The sequence below is a fragment of the Amphiura filiformis genome, chromosome 9, assembly GCF_039555335.1.
Source record: "Amphiura filiformis chromosome 9, Afil_fr2py, whole genome shotgun sequence".
Lineage (NCBI taxonomy): Eukaryota > Metazoa > Echinodermata > Ophiuroidea > Amphilepidida > Amphiuridae > Amphiura > Amphiura filiformis.
Window position 1 is genome coordinate 26,762,559 of NC_092636.1, and position 18,938 is coordinate 26,781,496.

General features: G+C 36.3%; 1 protein-coding gene across 2 annotated transcripts in view; it reads right to left on the minus strand.

The window, feature by feature from the left end:
• Window positions 1–18,938, minus strand: part of LOC140160810 (uncharacterized) — a 64,914-nt gene that overhangs the window by 37,023 nt on the left and 8,953 nt on the right. For both annotated transcript variants that reach the window (XM_072184120.1, XM_072184119.1), the window contains exon 2: window positions 14,450–14,606. The gene's annotated coding sequence lies outside the window, so the exon portion shown is untranslated. The remainder of the gene's footprint in view (window positions 1–14,449; window positions 14,607–18,938) is intronic.

The following is an 18,938-nucleotide window of genomic DNA, read 5'->3' on the forward strand; positions in this document are numbered from 1 at the left end:
TTTCTTTTAAGATACGGAGTTGAAACTTCGCAAACACTTACAAGAAGGATCAATTAATAATACCTGAGAAAATAACATCTTTTCGTTGTACCATCGCAAAATACGGTCCATTTTCTACATGTAACCTTTTTATGGGACACCTTGTATGTTAGATTTTTTTACAATTCAACATATTTTGAACCTAAACATTTTCCCCCTAACCCAATAAGAAAAAATATGTCCATATTTAGATTCCTCGTCAAATTTCCCTTCAGAAAATCTTTGAAAGGCTTTGACTATGATAGGATAAGTAATTAAAATTTTACAGTAACTTTTAGATTTTGAAGACATCTGCATTACTTACTACAGTGTTTAATATGACAACAGGTAGTTTTGTATGGAAAAGTTTGTATTTTCTAGACTAAACCAATCATAAATGATTAAAAACAATTAGTAGAATTGTTTAACTGTAAGGCCATGAGTCTTTTAGATGCTAAATAGAGTCCAAATCCAATTTACAGCCTTTACAGAAGCAGATCACGCACTAAAAATACCAATCCCATAGAGTTTGTGTGTACCACATCCCCCACCACCACATCCCCCACCACCGCCACCCTGCCCAATCTGAATTCTATGAAGCACAGTGTTAGTATTAAAAAAGTTCAAGTATTTCTTTTTACAGGGTTGAAAGTGTATTTTATTTAGCAATAAAATGAAACCACAAGCATGACAATAACTTCTTGCTTGACAGAGATATCATCATTTTGTTTTGAGTCGACTTTGGCAAAATGTAACATCGCCACCTTTTTTTGGTGGCGAGCTCAAGACACTACGACCATAAACAAAAGAAATCAAACTTAGAAGAAGATGAAACTGCTTTTAAAACATACAGAACAAACTAAGAAACAACTCAGACATGCTCAAGGGGATTACATAAACAACAATATGTCTGATAACATGCACCAAACTCCAAACAATTCTGGAAAATTGTAAAATCTAAAAGAATTGACAATGGAGGCATCCCACCTCTTATGGGAACACTACAACTGACAACAGTCAGGACAAGGCAGAAATCTTAAATGATATTACTTCAAGTCAGTTTACACACAGGAGGACACTACAAACATCCCAACTGAAGCTGGGATGCCATACCCTGATGAGATGCCACCCATTACATTCATGCCAGAGGGCGTGAAAAAGCTTCTCACAGACCTGCAACCAAACAAGTCCCCAGGACCTGATAAAATTCCTGCTAGAATACTGAAAGAGTGCATCGAGCAATTAGCTCCCATTCTGGCAGCCATTTTCAACCAGAGCTTGGACACAGGCCAACTCCCTACTGATTGGCTCATGTCGCACATCACTCCAATTTTTAAAAAAGGTAACAAAAATTCACCTAGTAAAATACAGACCAATTGCATTGACCTCAATATGCTGTAAGATTTTGGAACACATCTCACTTGGACCAACACAATATTCTTGCTGAAGCCCAACATGGCTTTAGAAAAAGAAGGGGCTGTGACACTCAACTTGTCACTACAATCAGTGTCATTGCAAAATCTTTTGAAAAAAAAAAAAAAGCAAGTCGATGCTGTTTTACTAGACTTTTCAAAAGCGTTCGACCGCTTTCAAAAATTGTTTGCTTGCCCTTCCAAGACAAAAATTTGGAGGGTCGGTGTGGCGATCCTTTTTCTTTTTCTTGGGCATTTCCTCCATTTTTCCTCCATTTTGAAAAGGCTAGTATTGACAAATGTTGATCATTTTACGGTAAACAAGTATTCCTGAAAAAAATTGGTGTCAGTTCCAATTTACAATGTAACTATTATTTTAATGTAATGTTAAAGAGAAGTTTTAATAAACTTGAACATATTTGGAACCTATTCCAGATACATAATTTGCTCATTTCAATTCTTTGAGCATGCATGAATAGGAAATATTATTATTTAGGCCTACTTATAATTCTCGTTATAATTATGAAAATAATTTCCTGCAATCAATCTAAACTTTAAATGTTGAAAAAATACAAGTTATTTTTGTTCATTACTTTTACACTTTTCGACCGTGATTCTACATCTGACATGGGTCTTTTATTAGTTGTGCAACATTGTGGCCTATTTACTTTAATACCAGTATAAGAATTGGCGAAATAAACATTTTAACTATAGTTAACAAATAGGTCAATATAATTCAGGGCTGCCCATATATTGCCTAATTCTAATAAATTCATTTACCGGCTTGGGTGGAAAATACCAGTAGGCACGTTCAGACCCAAATTATTACTCGAGTTAAATTTTTTACAACCCGTGATAAAATACCACAAATATTTTCGCTAACTCGACTGATTGTCCATACATAGCTTACACGCCGACCTTTTAACACGACCTGCTGACGTGAATTTACCATGACCATTTTGTACCCAGGGATAATTTCGGAAGTACACTGTAGCGCAGAGTTCTAAATGTAAATATGCAGTCCGATTGTAAACCAATTTCATTTGAGTAAAATTTGCAATGGAAAATGGAAAAGCGTGATGCAAAACATTCTAAAAGAATTTGATTTAACTGTTGACAACATATTTTACCAAAATGTTTGCCCAAATATAATGTTTTAAAAAGCGTATTCATGATCTTTATATAAACCGACATTTAAATGCTATTAAAAAGTTTTGTATAACATGTATTTGCAGGGTCATTAGGCCTACACTCTTCAAAAAAAAAAAAAAACGCACGCCTTGATTCATGTAAAGTAGTTTAGAGCAAGAACTGACTGAACGCCGATGGTTAATTTGCAGTGAGGTCAAATCTGCAGATGTTTACCTCGACTGTTACCTCTAGTGCGATCCACACAGGCATCAACCTCGACTGCTCCGGTCGGGTTAAGGACTGCAGCACTGACAACATTTAGTGGTAGTTCATTTTATCATTAAATAGGCCTAATTATACACTTGGCGCAACGTCAGCCTTCTATTCTTCAAATTTTTTCACAGGAGGAAGATGGCGAATTTCATCATTCGATATCAGCAAAGTATCAGGCCCTTGCAACTCCTATACCAGCGCAATACAAAAACATGCTGCTATGTTTTTATAAAATTATTGTATGTGATGAAGAAGGGGCTGGTGGTTTATTTGTGTAAAGGTCAAAATAGGATTCGGATAGGGTCAGGACTCTGTTTTGTCATCTTCCTTCTGTGGGTCTATGAACCTGCTCATTGTCTGGTGTGTTTTTTTTTGTAATTTTGATTTTGAAATGGAGCCTTCATCTTTGGTTCGAGTTGTATTTTTTCCTGAATGTATTTTAATGCTTTCTCTCCCCCACCAGCTCTAAGTAGGCCTACTGATAAAAAAAAAAAACTGAAAAAGAAAGAAAGAAAAAAAAAAAGATGTGGACACCGTCAGTTCCCCGTGTATTATCAGAAAATGCTGCTGCCACCAGATATAGGCTAAGTAAAACAGCGTATTACTATCAAGACTTATGTCGATATTATCAAGACAGAGATAAGTGTCTGATGACTTGCAAAACTCAAGTGATAAACCGGGCCATGATTTTAAGCTTATTGTTAATTTTGCACCTTCAAACATACAAACCATCTCAAAAGTTAGGTCTTTATAGTAGGAAACCTTTTTGGGCGAAGGCACCATGTCAACAAGGTTACGGTTCGCTATCTCTAAGGTTCGCTATCTCTAAGGTTCGCTATCTCTAAGGTTCGTTATCACTAATTACGAAAAAGGTTCGCTATACCTAAGGTTCGATATCACTAATTTTGAAAAAGGTTCGGTATTTCTAAGGTTCGATATCACTAATTTTAAATAAGGTTCGCTATCTCTAATTTTAAATAAGGTCCGCTATCACTAATTTATTGAAGGTTCGCTATCTCTAAGGTTCGCTATCACTAATTTAAAATAAGGTCCGCTATCTCTAATTTTAACAATCCCGGTATCCCTAAGGTTCGCTATCTCTAATTTTAAATAAGGTCCGCTATCTCTAAGGTTCGCTATCTCTAAGGTTCGCTATCTCTAAAGTTCGCTATCACTAATTTCAAATAAGGTTCGCTATCTCTAATTTTAAATAAGGTTCGCTATCTCTAATTTTAAATAAGGTCCGCTATCTCTAATTTCAAATAAGGTTCTCTATAGCGGTCCTTATTTAAAATTAGAGATAGCGGACCTTATTTGAAATTAGAGATAGCGGACCTTATTTAAAATTAGAGATAGTGGACCTTATTTAAGATTAGTGATAACGAACCTTAGGTATAGCGAACCTTAATCGAAATTAGTGATAACTTGAACCTTAGAGATAGCGAACCTTAATTAATTAGGGATAGCGAACCTGAAACAAAATTAGTGATAGCGAACCTTAGGTATAGCGGACCTTTATTGGAATTAGTGATAACGAACCTTAGAGATAGCGAACCTTCAATAAATTAGTGATAGCGGACCTTATTCAAAATTAGTGATAGCGAACCTTATTTTAAATTAGTGATAGCGAACCTTATTTATAATTAGTGATATCGAACCTTAGAACTAGCGAACCCGATTCTAAATTAGTGATATCGAACCTTAGAAGTAGCGGACCTTTTTTTAGGTATAGCGAACCCTTTTCTCTATTAGAGATAGCGGGATTCTGATCTCCATAGACTTTACACGTTAGTGATAACGAACCTTAGAGATAGCGAACCTTAGAGATAGCGGACCTTAGAGATAGCGGGATGTCACCGTCAACAATGCCTAGAAAAGTTGCTTTTTGCCTTGTAAAAGTACGTAATTTTTCGGCACTTCCTGGTCAGCATGGAAGCAGATCGATTCGCCAAATCAATTCGTCCACAGTTGACTTGGCCATATGCCAATTCATGCATTTGGCCCCAAGCTAAGTCAGCCACAAACCAATTCGATATTGACCAAAAGGGATAAACGATTTAATATGTTTTAAATATATGTGACCGTCCATCTCGAAACAGCTGTAAAGTCGGCTAGCGGTCAATTTTGTTTTATTTCGTGTTTAGAAAATATATCACAAGCTTTAAAATGAAAAATCATTTGACTCCAAACGATATCCAGAAGTAAAAAAAAAAAGAGGGTTAAGTGCACAACTGGCGTACAAAAAAGTGACTATATCTCATTAACCGATGATCCTACAGATATGCGACCACTGACTTTTTTTTCCCTTATGACCAGAGGAAAAATTCGACATATGGCACGACTCGAGGATATTTGGTTAAAAAGATAGAGGGTTAAGTGCACAAAATTAAAAAAAAAAGTGACTAGGCCTATATCTCATTAACCAATGATCCTACAGATATGCGACCACTGACCTTTTTTGTTCATTATGACCAAGGGAAAAGTTTGACATATCTCACAACTCTGTAGGAAATGATGTACATCATCATCATCATCATCATACATCATCATTTTATTTTCATTCAAATCAACATACAAAATATAAAAGACACAACATTTGAATGAGGAGATGCTCAAAAGGCCCAAAGGCCTGAAGCGAGCACCCCTTACACTGCCTTAAGTTACAACATACAATTACACAAAGTTAACAAATAAAAGAAAAAAGAAAGAGGAGAAGAACATGCAAAGAAAGACTCCAATATAAATATTTATAACATTTCATATAGATATTCCACAGTCCACACAAGAAATTGATAGTTGGAGTGGAGATGGGGGGGATGGGTGAGGTCATTAAATAATCCCTAAATATTAGATGTAATTTTTTATTAGACTTTTCTTTATTTGTAACTTAAACTGGTTTACTGATTTATAAGTAATATTCCATTTCCTAGGACCGGAAGCCCGTGTTGTGAGGGCCACAAACTGCGGCTACGTACAGATACGCCGCTGACATGTTTTGTTCTTTATGACCAGAGGAAAAGTTCGACATCGCATACGACTCTTTGGATATTTGGTTTAAAAGATAGAGGGTTATTGCACAAAGTACAACAAATTGGTTTGTGACCGAATGCAAGACATCAATTCATCTAAATATACAGATTTGGTGTAAAAACAACGGTTATGGAGAAAATCACGAAATAGTTAAATTTGGCCAACTTTTTTTTTGTACATCAATATACAGGGTTCGAATTGGCATGTGGGCGATTTGGTTTGGGGCTGAATTGACGAATAGTATCGATATCGATATTGATATTTTTACAGAGCACGTGATATTTCGATATGATGATTTGAATTGTCACGTGATCGTCAAACCTGTACTAAAGGTGTCAGTTCTGCAGGAACTGACACAAAAATTGTGCGTTTTTGGACTGATCAAATATGCATTTAATAAATAAAATGGGTGAATAACAAGTAAAAATGTCCTTGATAGTGATACTGTCCAAATTTAAGGTTTCTTCTAAAAAAGTGATAAGAAAAAAAAAAACCAGACCCAAGATTTCTAATTTTTTTGGTCGGTCGCTGAGGGCAACCAAACATAATAATTTTTTTTTTTTTTTTTTCAGTCTGTCATGAAATTAATCAAATTATTTTTATTTTGTGAACAAAACAAAGGTTGATTTACATGTAGCTGCAAAATTTGCAGATTTTTGGAATATCTACACTAACTAGGGCTCAACCGATTATCAGATCGGATATTGTATCAGCCCGATATTGATATTAGCCCGATATCTGTTAAAAAGTTTTCGGCAACTTTGAAGAACCACTGGACCTATTCTGAAGTGCTAGGATCATTCACAGTTAATTTGAAAAAATGGGAAAAAATTAGTTTGTTATCCTAATATGAAAACCATTAACCAATATTTATCTTTTCATGTAGCCCTTTTAACACTAACCAAACAATTATTTTCCACATATTATATCCAGTCAGAGAGATCACTCATACATGATGTAATGCCATCAGTGGCGTAGCCAGTGGGGGGGCAGGGGCGGTGGCCCCAAATGAACATACATAATAATCAAATATAATTATTCTTTAAACTAATCAGTACTTAGCCAGCATTCTTCTTCTTCTTGATGGTAACATAGAGTTCTTGCAATGTTCTGGACAGCTGATGCATATATCCTTATTCACTTGTCCTGCGAAAATCAGCAAAGTCCATTGTACACTTGCATTGATAAATATCCTTGCGAATAAAATCCTCACACAAAAATGGTGTTGCTTTCTCCAAACACTTATCACCAAGCGCTGCTTTCTCCAAACGCTCATCCCCTTGCGCTGCTTTCTCCAAACGCTTATCCCCTTGCGCTGCTTTCTACAACTAGAATTACGCGGTTAAGTAATTAAAGTGGCCCCACAAAACTACATGAGGCCACTATATACTATCACAATACCCAGTATGAAGTTGATCGGTGATTGCGTTGAAGCTGGCAGTGGATTAATGGAAATGAAGGCAAAATATGTAAATGAGCTCATAATATTCATAAATATGCAAATAACATGACACAAAAGTATACAGCACATGAGGCCACCATATACTATCACCGTACCAAGTTTGATATAATATTGGATGGCTGAGCATGATACCATAACATATCGGATGAGTCATAAAAATATCGGACGAGCCAACGGCGAGTTCGATATTTGTATGACAAATCCGATATGTTATGGTATCATCTTAAATAAGCCATCAATATTATCATTATTAGGTTTTCTTAACTCCTAATAACCCTGAAAACATAATAATGAAGTTGATCGGCCATTGCGTTGGAGCTGCAGAGTGGAATAATGAATTTGCTTCCGCCCAGACAAACAAACAAACAAAGATACAAAGAAAAAAACAAACAAACAAGGAAACAAACAACCATTTGGATGATAACATTTAAGCCCCACATATATGTGGGGGCCAAAAATGGTGCTATTTCCGCCTTTCACATAATATCTTCAGGAAGCAGGACTGCGATGCAGTTGTCCCCACTTTAATATATTGACAGATGTGTTGTTTCATAAACCAGACTTCAGCAAGTCGACAGAAGAATATATATTCCTTTCTTGCAAGCAGTACGTTCTTTGACATATTCTAGATCTTCTCCGACAACAATGGCAGGCAGGGGAGTAGTACATTGACTACATAAAATATATCTAGTTAGCAATTTCCTTTCTTTGAAGGAATTGGACTGTAAGCATATTAGCTAGCCCAGATCAACACTATAAACTGTGAAGAATTATGTTTACATTTTCTTATATAAAAACACCGGGAAATCCCAAATATTAATAGCCATTTTGCTATTTTCACAAGACATGATGTAAAAGCCCAAGTCTTAATTATAACATTAACCTTTCACATGACATCACTTCCTGAGGGAAATCCCATATGATGTCACTTTCACTCTACACTCTCAGGGGACTTTCCCAATTGTGCAACACACTGAAAAGGGGGGATTCCCAGCTATCCATTCAATTTGCTGAGAGGGGAATCCCTAAAATATCTCATGAAATAGATTTTAATTGTAAACAAAAAATTAAAAGGGCACATCACAAAGGATACTTTATAGAATTGTGAATTAAAAAAACAAGGGCAACCGTTAAAAATTGGCAAAGCGCAAAAAATCAATCACGTGAAAATTTGGCACATTTACAGTGGTTTGTAAATGGGAACCTAATAATTTGGCATGTGTACCCTAGTTGTTATGCTATTCTAATTGAAAACCATACAACCCCATATGGAAGACATGACTTCATAGATTTCAAATGGAGTCACTCATTTAGGCAGTTAGCTAGGATTTGACAAGTGCCCTTCATTTACACCAAAATTCCCTATCCTTCTAGGGATGCACCATTAGATTCTCGGGGGCATGGGAGTTTGGGTCAGGCAGAAGTATTTATTTTTCAATTTTAATGTATACTTTTAATTTTTTATACAAAGTTGGGTGGGGGTGAGGCAAAAATTTTTTTTTCGTCTCACTAGTGGCCGAAGTTTTTTTTTCGTCTCACTAGTGGGCGAAGTTTTTTTTTTTCAAAAACTCCCATGCCCCCCCCCCTGGAAATCTAATGGTGCGCCCCCTAGGGGTTCAGTCAGTTCAAATAGCTATTGCTATATAGCCTGATTTATTAGTCTGGTCTTGTTTTGAGATCACAGAACTTTTTCAAACATTATTTTTAGAATTTGGCATATGTCATTAATTTTGCCTGTCCCAGGAGTGAACTGACTGTCCAAAATGACGGGTGGACAGGTGGTTAGCTAGCACCTTGCATTCAGGTAACTCCCATTTGAAATTTACACCTCCTGTGTAAAAGATTAAGGTACCGGCTTCCATAGGGGGTGAAATTGAATAGTCCAGTGTGTTTGGAAATCATTTCCTCCTGATATCTACATTTTGTAAAATATTTATCCCATTTTGGGCTCTCCAGGCAGTTCCTTAACCCCTGAGCACTACCTGCCGATCTAACATTGCCTCTGATTGGTCAATTATGTGATATCTTCACCAATCAGAATGGAGCATTGCAAATAATTCACACCAATTTTTTTCTGCGTGGTGAAATTATTCTAACAATGTTGCTGGTTGGTCCAATTGATAATGAAAACTTCTTTTTGACCAATAGTTCTCATGGAGTTAAGACCCACATTTTGATCATGCTCCAGTTCTTTGACCTCATGACAATTGTACCTCTTTAGCTCAAAATTTTCCAAATGCTTTTAGCCTATATTTTGTCCCAATTTTTTTAGTCCACCCAAAAAAATTTCAATTTATCAAGCCCCTATTTTGCCCACACACCCTTCCAAAATTTATGTTGAGTTTAATATTTTCTGAGGAAATGGTGTTCATTGTCAGCAAAACATCCTCATTTGAATAAATTTGCATATATTCTTGACTGGTAAAAGATTAAAACAAAGCAGCTGCTCTGTATTGTAACAATTTGGAAACAATTATGTAAACTGAGCTCAAAAAGAAACTTATAATTTTTCACAAGGTCATATCTTAAAATCCTGTCCATCAAATTGAATCAAAATTACACACAGGTTTACTACAATACTCTACTCTTAACACATGTCAGTAATCAAGCAGTTATCCAACTGACACAACAGCAAAATGCACTGATATGGAACAGCTTCCTGGACCACAGTCACAGCCCAGCCCTGTTTCATGAAAAAAGTGTATGAAAAGCAGAAAGCAGCACCGTTTTATCATCTGTGCAAGGATATTGTGTGCATTCTCACAGATTTTTTGTGCTGTGTGTCAAATGTTGGGCTGTGAAAGTGGAGGAAGTCCAGGAAGCTGTCCCATGACAGTGCATTTTGCTGTTGTGTCAGTTGGATAACTGCTTGGTTACTGACATGTGTTTTGAGTAGAGTATTAAAGTAATCCTGTGTGTAATTTTGGTTCATTTTGATTGACAGTATTTTAAGATATGACCTTGTGAGTCACAAGTTGTAAAAAATATAAGTTTCTTTTTGAGCTCAGTTTATATGAATATGAAGGCTACAAGTAAATACCAGAAAATGCATTTAAAAATAGTTTACCATAAATCACCTTGTGCTATTAATACATGGTTGGCTGCTGCATAAAAGAAATTTGCACGTTTGGAATTGCCTACATGCAGGGTTGTTTGATTTAAGGCCAGAGTAATGGAAGACACATTCGCCTACGACCGAATTTGAGATTTTTGATATTTATCAACACTAAGATGTATTCTTTCACTTGAAACTGATAAAATACAACTTGCTAATATTTATTCGTATTTTTGCTTGATTTATTTCACTCTTTTCAACTCTAAACAGTCACATGGCTCAGACAGCTTAGTAAATTGGCAGGAAATAATGAGGCAGAAATGCGCGAATGCGAAATATTGTGATTACTGGCAGCGATTCGCGTCAAGTGACGCTGACGCAACTCTTGGCGTATGTCCAACGAGTCAAAGGCGCATTCGGTATGTTGTTAACGCCAGCAAATGTGGTGTAAACAAAACAAAAATTTGCAGTCAAAATGCCACTTGGATTTTTTAATTATTTTGAATTTTGGCGCAATGAAAGCAGAGATTATAGATTCATTGGTGCAAAAAGACGCATATTTAGACCATGCACCAGGTGCAGCTTTTACAAGCGTGAAAGTCTTACCGTTTTAAAATTTAAGGACGCTTTGTGCATAATTTTGACATTTTTTTACTAAAACGTCGATTTCTCAGAGTTCACTTTTGACAATATTGCGCGATTTTTGTGACAAGATAACTCGAAAAATATGCAAGCAATGGGTAAACTTTTTGCACTATTCTTTAGAGTACATCAAAGTCTAGGGAAGGTTTTTCATTTTTCAAAATATTTGTTTTAACCAAAAATATACACCATTATGTGCAATTTTTAGCATAATAGAGTGACAAAATGGCTTTTTTTCACATGTTTTTATCAATATTTCGAAAAAAGAGACACATTTCAAAAAAATAAAAAAATCTTCCCTAAGTTTATGTCTCTTCTTCATGAAAAGCTAACTGAATTTTTTTTACTCCGAACGGATTTTTTTCTAAGTTGTCACAAAAAATTGGGGTAAAAAGTGAATTTTTGTGATTTTTTCAAAAACTTGAGATTTTGAACAAATCTGACGTAACCATGGGATTCCTTGACTCATTTCCTTTTCAAAAATGTATAGTTTTATATACTTTGGACATACAATTCAGAAATAATGAAGCTCGAAAAGGTCCATGTTCTCTCCCATTACTCTGCCCTTAAATCACTGCTTTAAATCACTTGATTTTTTTTAATCACTGATTTAAATCAACGTTTTCATATTTTACCATTTTTGATCAATGTAAGTTAATTTCTTTCTTAAATTGACTGTTTTACTTCATTCCTGATGTTTCTACAACTTACCTCTAAGATGTCACTTGATCTACATGTATTGCTAAAAATTCATCATCAAGGTGCAGAATTCAACAGGTTTTCCCCCACGATTTTTGCCAAATTTTTTCTTTAAAATTTTCACATGTAAAAACATGTTTTGAATTTTTGTAAATACCTGATAGGACAGGGAGGTCAATAACATGTTAACTGGGTGGGCAATTGCCCACCCAGTAAATTATTTTGCCCACCCAGTAAATTCAACTTGCCCATTGACCAAAAGTGCCCACCCAGTAAATTATTTTGACCACAAAAAATTGGGCACCATATAAATAATTACGGTATCATAAAACTAGTACCGTGGTGCATCTCTTAAAATCAACTTGCATTTTGAAAGTGATGTTGAATAAATGAAAGTGATGTCTCTTTTCTTCAGATTTATTTATTTAACGTGTTTACAAGTTCATAGTAGGAGTAAATATCACATAGTACACAATGGTACAGGAAGCTAAAACTTAGTATTATTTTGAGCAATTTCCACACAAAACCTGAAAGAATTTGTATTTTAATAAACTTGAACATATTTGGAACCTATTCCAGATACATAATTTGCTCATTTCAATTCTTTGAGCATGCATGAATAGGAAATATTATTATTTAGGCCTACTTATAATTCTCGTTATAATTATGAAAATAATTTCCTGCAATCAATCTAAACTTTAAATGTTGAAAAAATACAAGTTATTTTTTGTTCATTACTTTTACACTTTTAGACCGTGATTCTACATCTGACATGGGTCTTTTTATTAGTTGTGCAACATTGTGGCCTATTTACTTTAATACCAGTATAAGAATTGGCGAAATAAACATTTTAACTATAGTTAACAAATAGGTCAATATAATTCAGGGCTGCCCATATATTGCCTAATTCTAATAAATTCATTTACCGGCTTGGGTGGAAAATACCAGTAGGCACGTTCAGACCCAAATTATTACTCGAGTTAAATTTTTTACAACCCGTGATAAAATACCACAAATATTTTCGCTAACTCGACTGATTGTCCATACATAGCTTACGCCGACCTTTTAACACGACCTGCTGACGTGAATTTACCATGACCATTTTGTACCCAGGGATAATTTCCGGAAGTACACTGTAGCGCGCAAGAGAGGTTCTAAATGTAAATATGCAGTCCGATTGTAAACCAATTTCATTTGAGTAAAATTTGCAATGGAAAATGGAAAACGTGATGCAAAACATTCTAAAAGAATTTGATTTAACTGTTGACAACATATTTTACCAAAATGTTTGCCCAAATATAATGTTTTAAAAACGTATTCATGATCTTTATATAAACCGACATTTAAATGCTATTAAAAAGTTTTGTATAACATGTATTTGCAGGGTCATTAGGCCTACACTCTTCAGCGAAGAAAAAAACGCACGCCTTGATTCATGTAAAGTAGTTTAGAGCAAGAACTGACTGAACGCCGATGGTTAATTTGCAGTGAGGTCAAATCTGCAGATGTTTACCTCGACTGTTACCTCTAGTGCGATCCACACAGGCATCAACCTCGACTGCTCGGTCGGGTTAAGGATTTACCTCTGACTTTTTCAGAGGTAAATCAGTCGGGTTAAGGTCGGGATAAGCTGCCCGACTACTGTCCAGACGGGCACAAACTCGACATTTATCACGAGCTTACCCCGACTGGGCACTTTACTCGAGGTAAATACCCCTTTACTCGAGTTAAATACCCTAGGTCTGAACACGGCTAATGATGCCACTTAGGTCCACTCTGAAACATTGTGAAAAACTTAACACCCGAAATAATGTATAAATTTGGATAAAAAGTCCCCCAAATGGGCTGAAGATAATTAAAAGTGCAGAAATTTTGACTTTATAAAAGAAGGAATTCAAGCAAAAGAAGGAAAAGTGGCATCTCTGATACCAAAAATAACTGGGAAAGACTGGGAAACATTGAAATTACTTGTAATTACCGGGTCAAATACTATTTTGGCAATAGTTTATATTTTAGTAAAAATACTTTAGTTCGTGTTTTCAACAGATATTCATAATTTCTTATTAAATAATTTAAAAAAAAAAATGCCACTCATCCAAAACAGATATAATTAAATTTATATTTCTTTAATCTGTGAGTGATCGGTGTCTGTGACAAGAAGTTATACGGTACAGTAAAAGTCACAACATTATTTCCCTATAATACCAAATGAAATATAATCCTAATTTTACTGCTTTTTTCCTACCTAGGCTATAGGAGTAATAGCGAGTGATAATTAGTATGTCCGAAGTGAAAAATAATACGATATACAATTTTTCTTGCAAGTTGCTGCATGAATATGCTAATATCGGCATTAAGATGCATTTAGGGGAGGGTAAAGTCCACTTTTTACATCAAAGCCAAATTCTACGCAAAATCAGGTCTACACTAACAAAAATCCAAACGTCAGGATTCAATTAATTACCGCTGCCCACCCAGTAAATTATTTTCCCTAATTTGAGGGCAAAAATAAATTAAATTGCCCACCCAGTAAATTATCCTTATTTACCCCCCTGTGATAGGATTGCGCATATGTCTAGCATTCCACTGGTCTCTTTTGAATTTATTATTTATTATAGCAGGTCTTGGAATTCAAAAAAATCGATTTAAATAAAAAAATCTGATTTTTTTTTTTTTTTTAATCAAAGAATATTCATTAACCCTGCCCACATGCAATATCCCACTAACCTTTTGTGCTGTTCCTGCAATCTTCTGTTTTCATCTTCTTGTTTTTTTGCTTGTCCCGCTCCAACTGCTTCTGTTCCTCTTGCAACCTCTTACGCTGTATCTCGAGTTGCAATCTCATTTCATTTATGCTGTCCATCTTCCTGTCTTCCATATCTCACTGTGAGTAAATTGTAAATGGTAGATCACAGTTAACTCTCATAAGAATAATGATTGAAACCAAAAGTACTTAAGGCATGCAGGCGAATAACCTGCTATGATCAAGTGAGGTGAAAAAATTCTATATCATTTGATGTATAGCTCAACACTGAGGCTCAACATAAGGGAGTGTTCATAAATATTTTGGTGGGGGGGCTGGGCAAAATGGAGGGGGGGGGGCAGAAAGTTTCAGGTCTTCAAAAGGATCGACCAAAAAAGTTTGACTCCTTATGGAAGGGGTAGTCAAAATTTTTAAAACCAATATTGATAAAAATATTTGTGTGCATCTTACTATAATTCACCAGATCTGTACGTCTGTTTGTACATCTGTTTGTTTGTCTGTCTGTCTGTCCGCCTCTTTTCTCGGAGACTGGGGGTGCATGCGTTCCTCAAACTTGGTGGGTGGGTGCAGCTTGGTATGAGGAAGAACGAGTTTATATTGGTTAGTGGGTCAAGGTCACCCAAGGTCATCCAGGGGTCTTCTCGGAGACTGAGGGTCGCACGTTCCTCAAACTTGACGGGTGGGTGCGTCTTGACCCGGGACAGAACGAGTTTGTATTGGTTTGTGGGTCAAGGTCACCAGAGGTCATCTAGGGGTCAAATTAGTAAAACTGTCATATGGGCATGAAACTTGGTGGGTAGGTGCATCTTGACCTAGGACAGAACAAGTTTGTATTGATTAGTGGGTCAAGGTCACCCAGGTCATCTGAGGTCAAATTAGTAAAAACTGTTTTCCGCCTATTTTCTCGGAGACTAGGGGTCATACGTTCCTCAAACTTGGTGGGTGGGTGCATCTGGACCTCAGACAGAACAAGTTTGTTTCAGTTAGTGGGCCAATATCACCCGAGGTCATCCAGGGGTCATCTGAGGTCAAATTAGTAAAAACTATCGTATGGGCATGAAACTCGGTAGGTACAGTCAACTTTTATAGTCAAATTTTTGGAAGGTCATTTTGGGGTCATCCGGGGTCACCCAGGGGTCATCTGAGGTCAAATTAGTAAAAAATGTCGTATGCGCATGAAACTTGGTGGGTACAGTCAACTTTTAGAATCAAATTTTGGAAGGTCATTTTGGGGTCATCCAAGGTCAAATTACTAAAACTGTCATATGGGCATGAAATGTGGTGGGTACAGTCAACATCAGCCAGGTAATCGCGACAGCCGAGAACCGCCAAGTACGGGTAACCGCCTATCTATATAATAATACTGGTAGTCTGTGACTCTGTGCTTCTGTGACTCTGTGCCTCTGTCTGTCTGTCTGTCCGCCTATTTTCTCGGAGACCGGGGGTCGCACGTTCCTCAAACTTGGTGGGTGGGTGCAGCTTGGTATGAGGAAGAACAAGTTTATATTGGTTAGTGGGTCAAGGTCACCCAAGGTCATCCAGGGGTCAAATTAGTAAAAACTGTTTTTCTCGGAGACTGGGGTGCATACGTTCCTCAAACTTGACGGGTGGGTGCGTCTTGACCGGGACAGAACAAGTTTGTATTGGTTAGTGGGTCAAGGTCACCAGAGGTCATCTAGGGGTCAAATTAGTAAACTGTCATATGGGCATGAAACTTGGTAGGTAGGTGCATCTTGACCTAAGACAGAACAAGTTTGTATTGATTAGTGGGTCAAGGTCACCCAGGGGTCATCTGAGGTCAAATTAGTAAAAACTGTTTTCCGCCTATTTTTTCGGAGACTAGGGGTTGCACGTTCCTCAAACTTGGTGGGTGGGTGCATCTGGACCTCAGACAGAACAAGTTTGTTTCAGTTAGTGGGCCAAGATCACCCGAAGTCATCCAGGGGTCATCCGAGGTCAAATTAGTAAAAACTATCGTATGGGCATGAAACTTGGTGGGTACAGTCAACTTTTAGAGTCAAATTTTTGGACGGTCATTTTGGGGTCATCCAAGGTCAAATTACTAAAAACTGTCGTATGGGCATGAAGCGTGGTGGGTACAGTCAACATTTAGAGCCAAATTTTGGAAGGTCAATTCGAGGTCACAAGGGGTCATCTGAGGTCAAATTAGTAAAAACTGTCCTATGGGCATAAAACTTGGTGGGTACAGTCACCATCAGCCAGGTAATCGCGACAGCCGAGAACCGCCAAATACGGGTAACCGCCTAGTTAACCATAATTGAGAACTATGAAAGTCGGTTTTAACACCAAAATCGACCTTTCACTCTAAATTTCAAGGATTTAAAATAAACCCTAAGGGATTGTGATTAGGGATCAAGTATTAGATTTATAATTAAATCTTACAGATTTAAAATTAAATCCTTAAAGCCATAATGTGTGATTTGCACGACAGCAATGAGCAACGCCCTGATTTTTTTTGTAACTTCTTCTTTTTGCACCATTGTAATGGCCATTGGTGTACATAAATGCCCTATGAAAGACTAAGCCTGAAGTGCTTAAAGGGGGTACTACACTCATTGCATTTGTTTGTGTTTTTTTGCATTTTGTGAAAAAAAAAAAAAAAAAAATTGGACAAAGTGGTATGCAAAATGAAGGGGCAAATCTTCTTGTTCTATTGGTGGCAGCTGTATCAATGTAAACATGCTTTTAAAGGTAGAAGCCAAAAAGTGGTACATCACTGTGACAGTGAAAATACATGAAACCTTACTTCTTTTAAAATGAGCGTGGGGGCCAAAAAATTGTGCATGTCTATGAAGGGGGGGTCAAAAAAGTTTCAGGTTCTCTCAAGGGGGGGGTCAAAAATTTGACTCAGAAAATTTCCAGTGCCCAGCCCCCCCCCCCCAAAGATTTAAATGAACACTCCATAAGGCCAAGTAAAAAAACAGCAACACCTTATGTGACATGATCAAGGGGAATGAGTCCCATCACATGTTGACCCTAGTCGAAAATGGGTTTTACATGTTTCTCAAGAGGACATTGAGAGCTTTCAGAAACTGAAACCCCATGTTGATACGTTCTCCTTTTAAGGTCATAAGAATTGAGGATTTTCTTTTCATGTTTTATAACAATTTTCTGTAGAAACTGATGACTATCCCAGAAGTATCCCTATAGTTTGCGAAAATCAAACAGTGTATGTGGAATTGAAGTCTTAGTAATGCACTTGTAATTGGGAAGTCTTACCCAACCTAAAGCCAAGAATTCTCCGTGTTGCGGAAATTCCGCGAAAATCGCGGAATTCAGAGGTAACGCGGAAAACCCATTTCTGAGAAAAAAATATACAAAATAAGCAAAAATGACCTAGAAAAAGAAAAAAAATACAATTGAAAAGAAATAACTAAAATACTAAATGAAATGGGTCTTCAAAATTCATCAAAATAAAGTAAAATCCGTCATAGATTTACCGTACAACGCTCGAGTATCCCACAATCCTTTGTGCGCCCGACTAAAAAGTAAGATGCTTGTGAAATTTTATTATGTCAGAAATGTGCTAAAATTACAAAGCGGAGAAAAGCGGAATTTAGCATTTGTAAAGCAGAAAATTCTTGGCTTTACCCTAACCCAACCAGAGCTCACTAAAGCTCAATATTAAAACTACTTCACGTGCTATGGCCCAAGTTCCATATAAAATTGGACTGTAGTGAGACTGATAAATTGAGGTATCATGCCAAGGTATCCATGAATCCGTCTAAATTTATCATTATTATGTCTTCAGAACATGATTTTGATTCTAAGATGTGATTTTTGGTCAAAATGTAAAAATGTGACTTTTGGGGTTAAAATGTGATTTTCAATCAAAATGCAATTTTTGGTCAAAATGTGATTTTGGTCCGGCCAAAATGTGATCAATTTTTTTAAATCTTAGCTCAAAAATGGCCAGAAAATGCTAAATTTTCAAAAACAAATTATAAAAAGCCTGATTTTTACCCACATTTTAAATAATTTTGGTGAATTTGATCAAAACTTAAAAAAATGGGTCCTAGATATTTGTTTCTAGTTTTAAAAATTAATTATTTTATTTTATTCAAGAACGTTTTTGTTATGCCAAAAAAATTGTTTGGGATTTTCTCTCGCAGATGAATTCATCAAGCCTATAGCTGCGCCATTCTAACATGTATTGACATTGGGTCATTTGAAGCTTAAATGTAAACATGTAGCAGATGAATAAGATATTGCTAAAATTATTATTCTTGTGAAACTACACAATTTTTCATGATAAATTGCCCGCAAAATCACACTTCTCTTCCAATTATTCTCGGCAAAATAAATAACTTTCATTACAGAGATGGTGCTTTATCAGTGCTTTATTCCAGAAATGAGGACTAGAGTCACTGGACATCCCTGTTGTTTAAAAATGAATGAAACTGTCACAAACATCCAAGCCCTGGTCGGAAT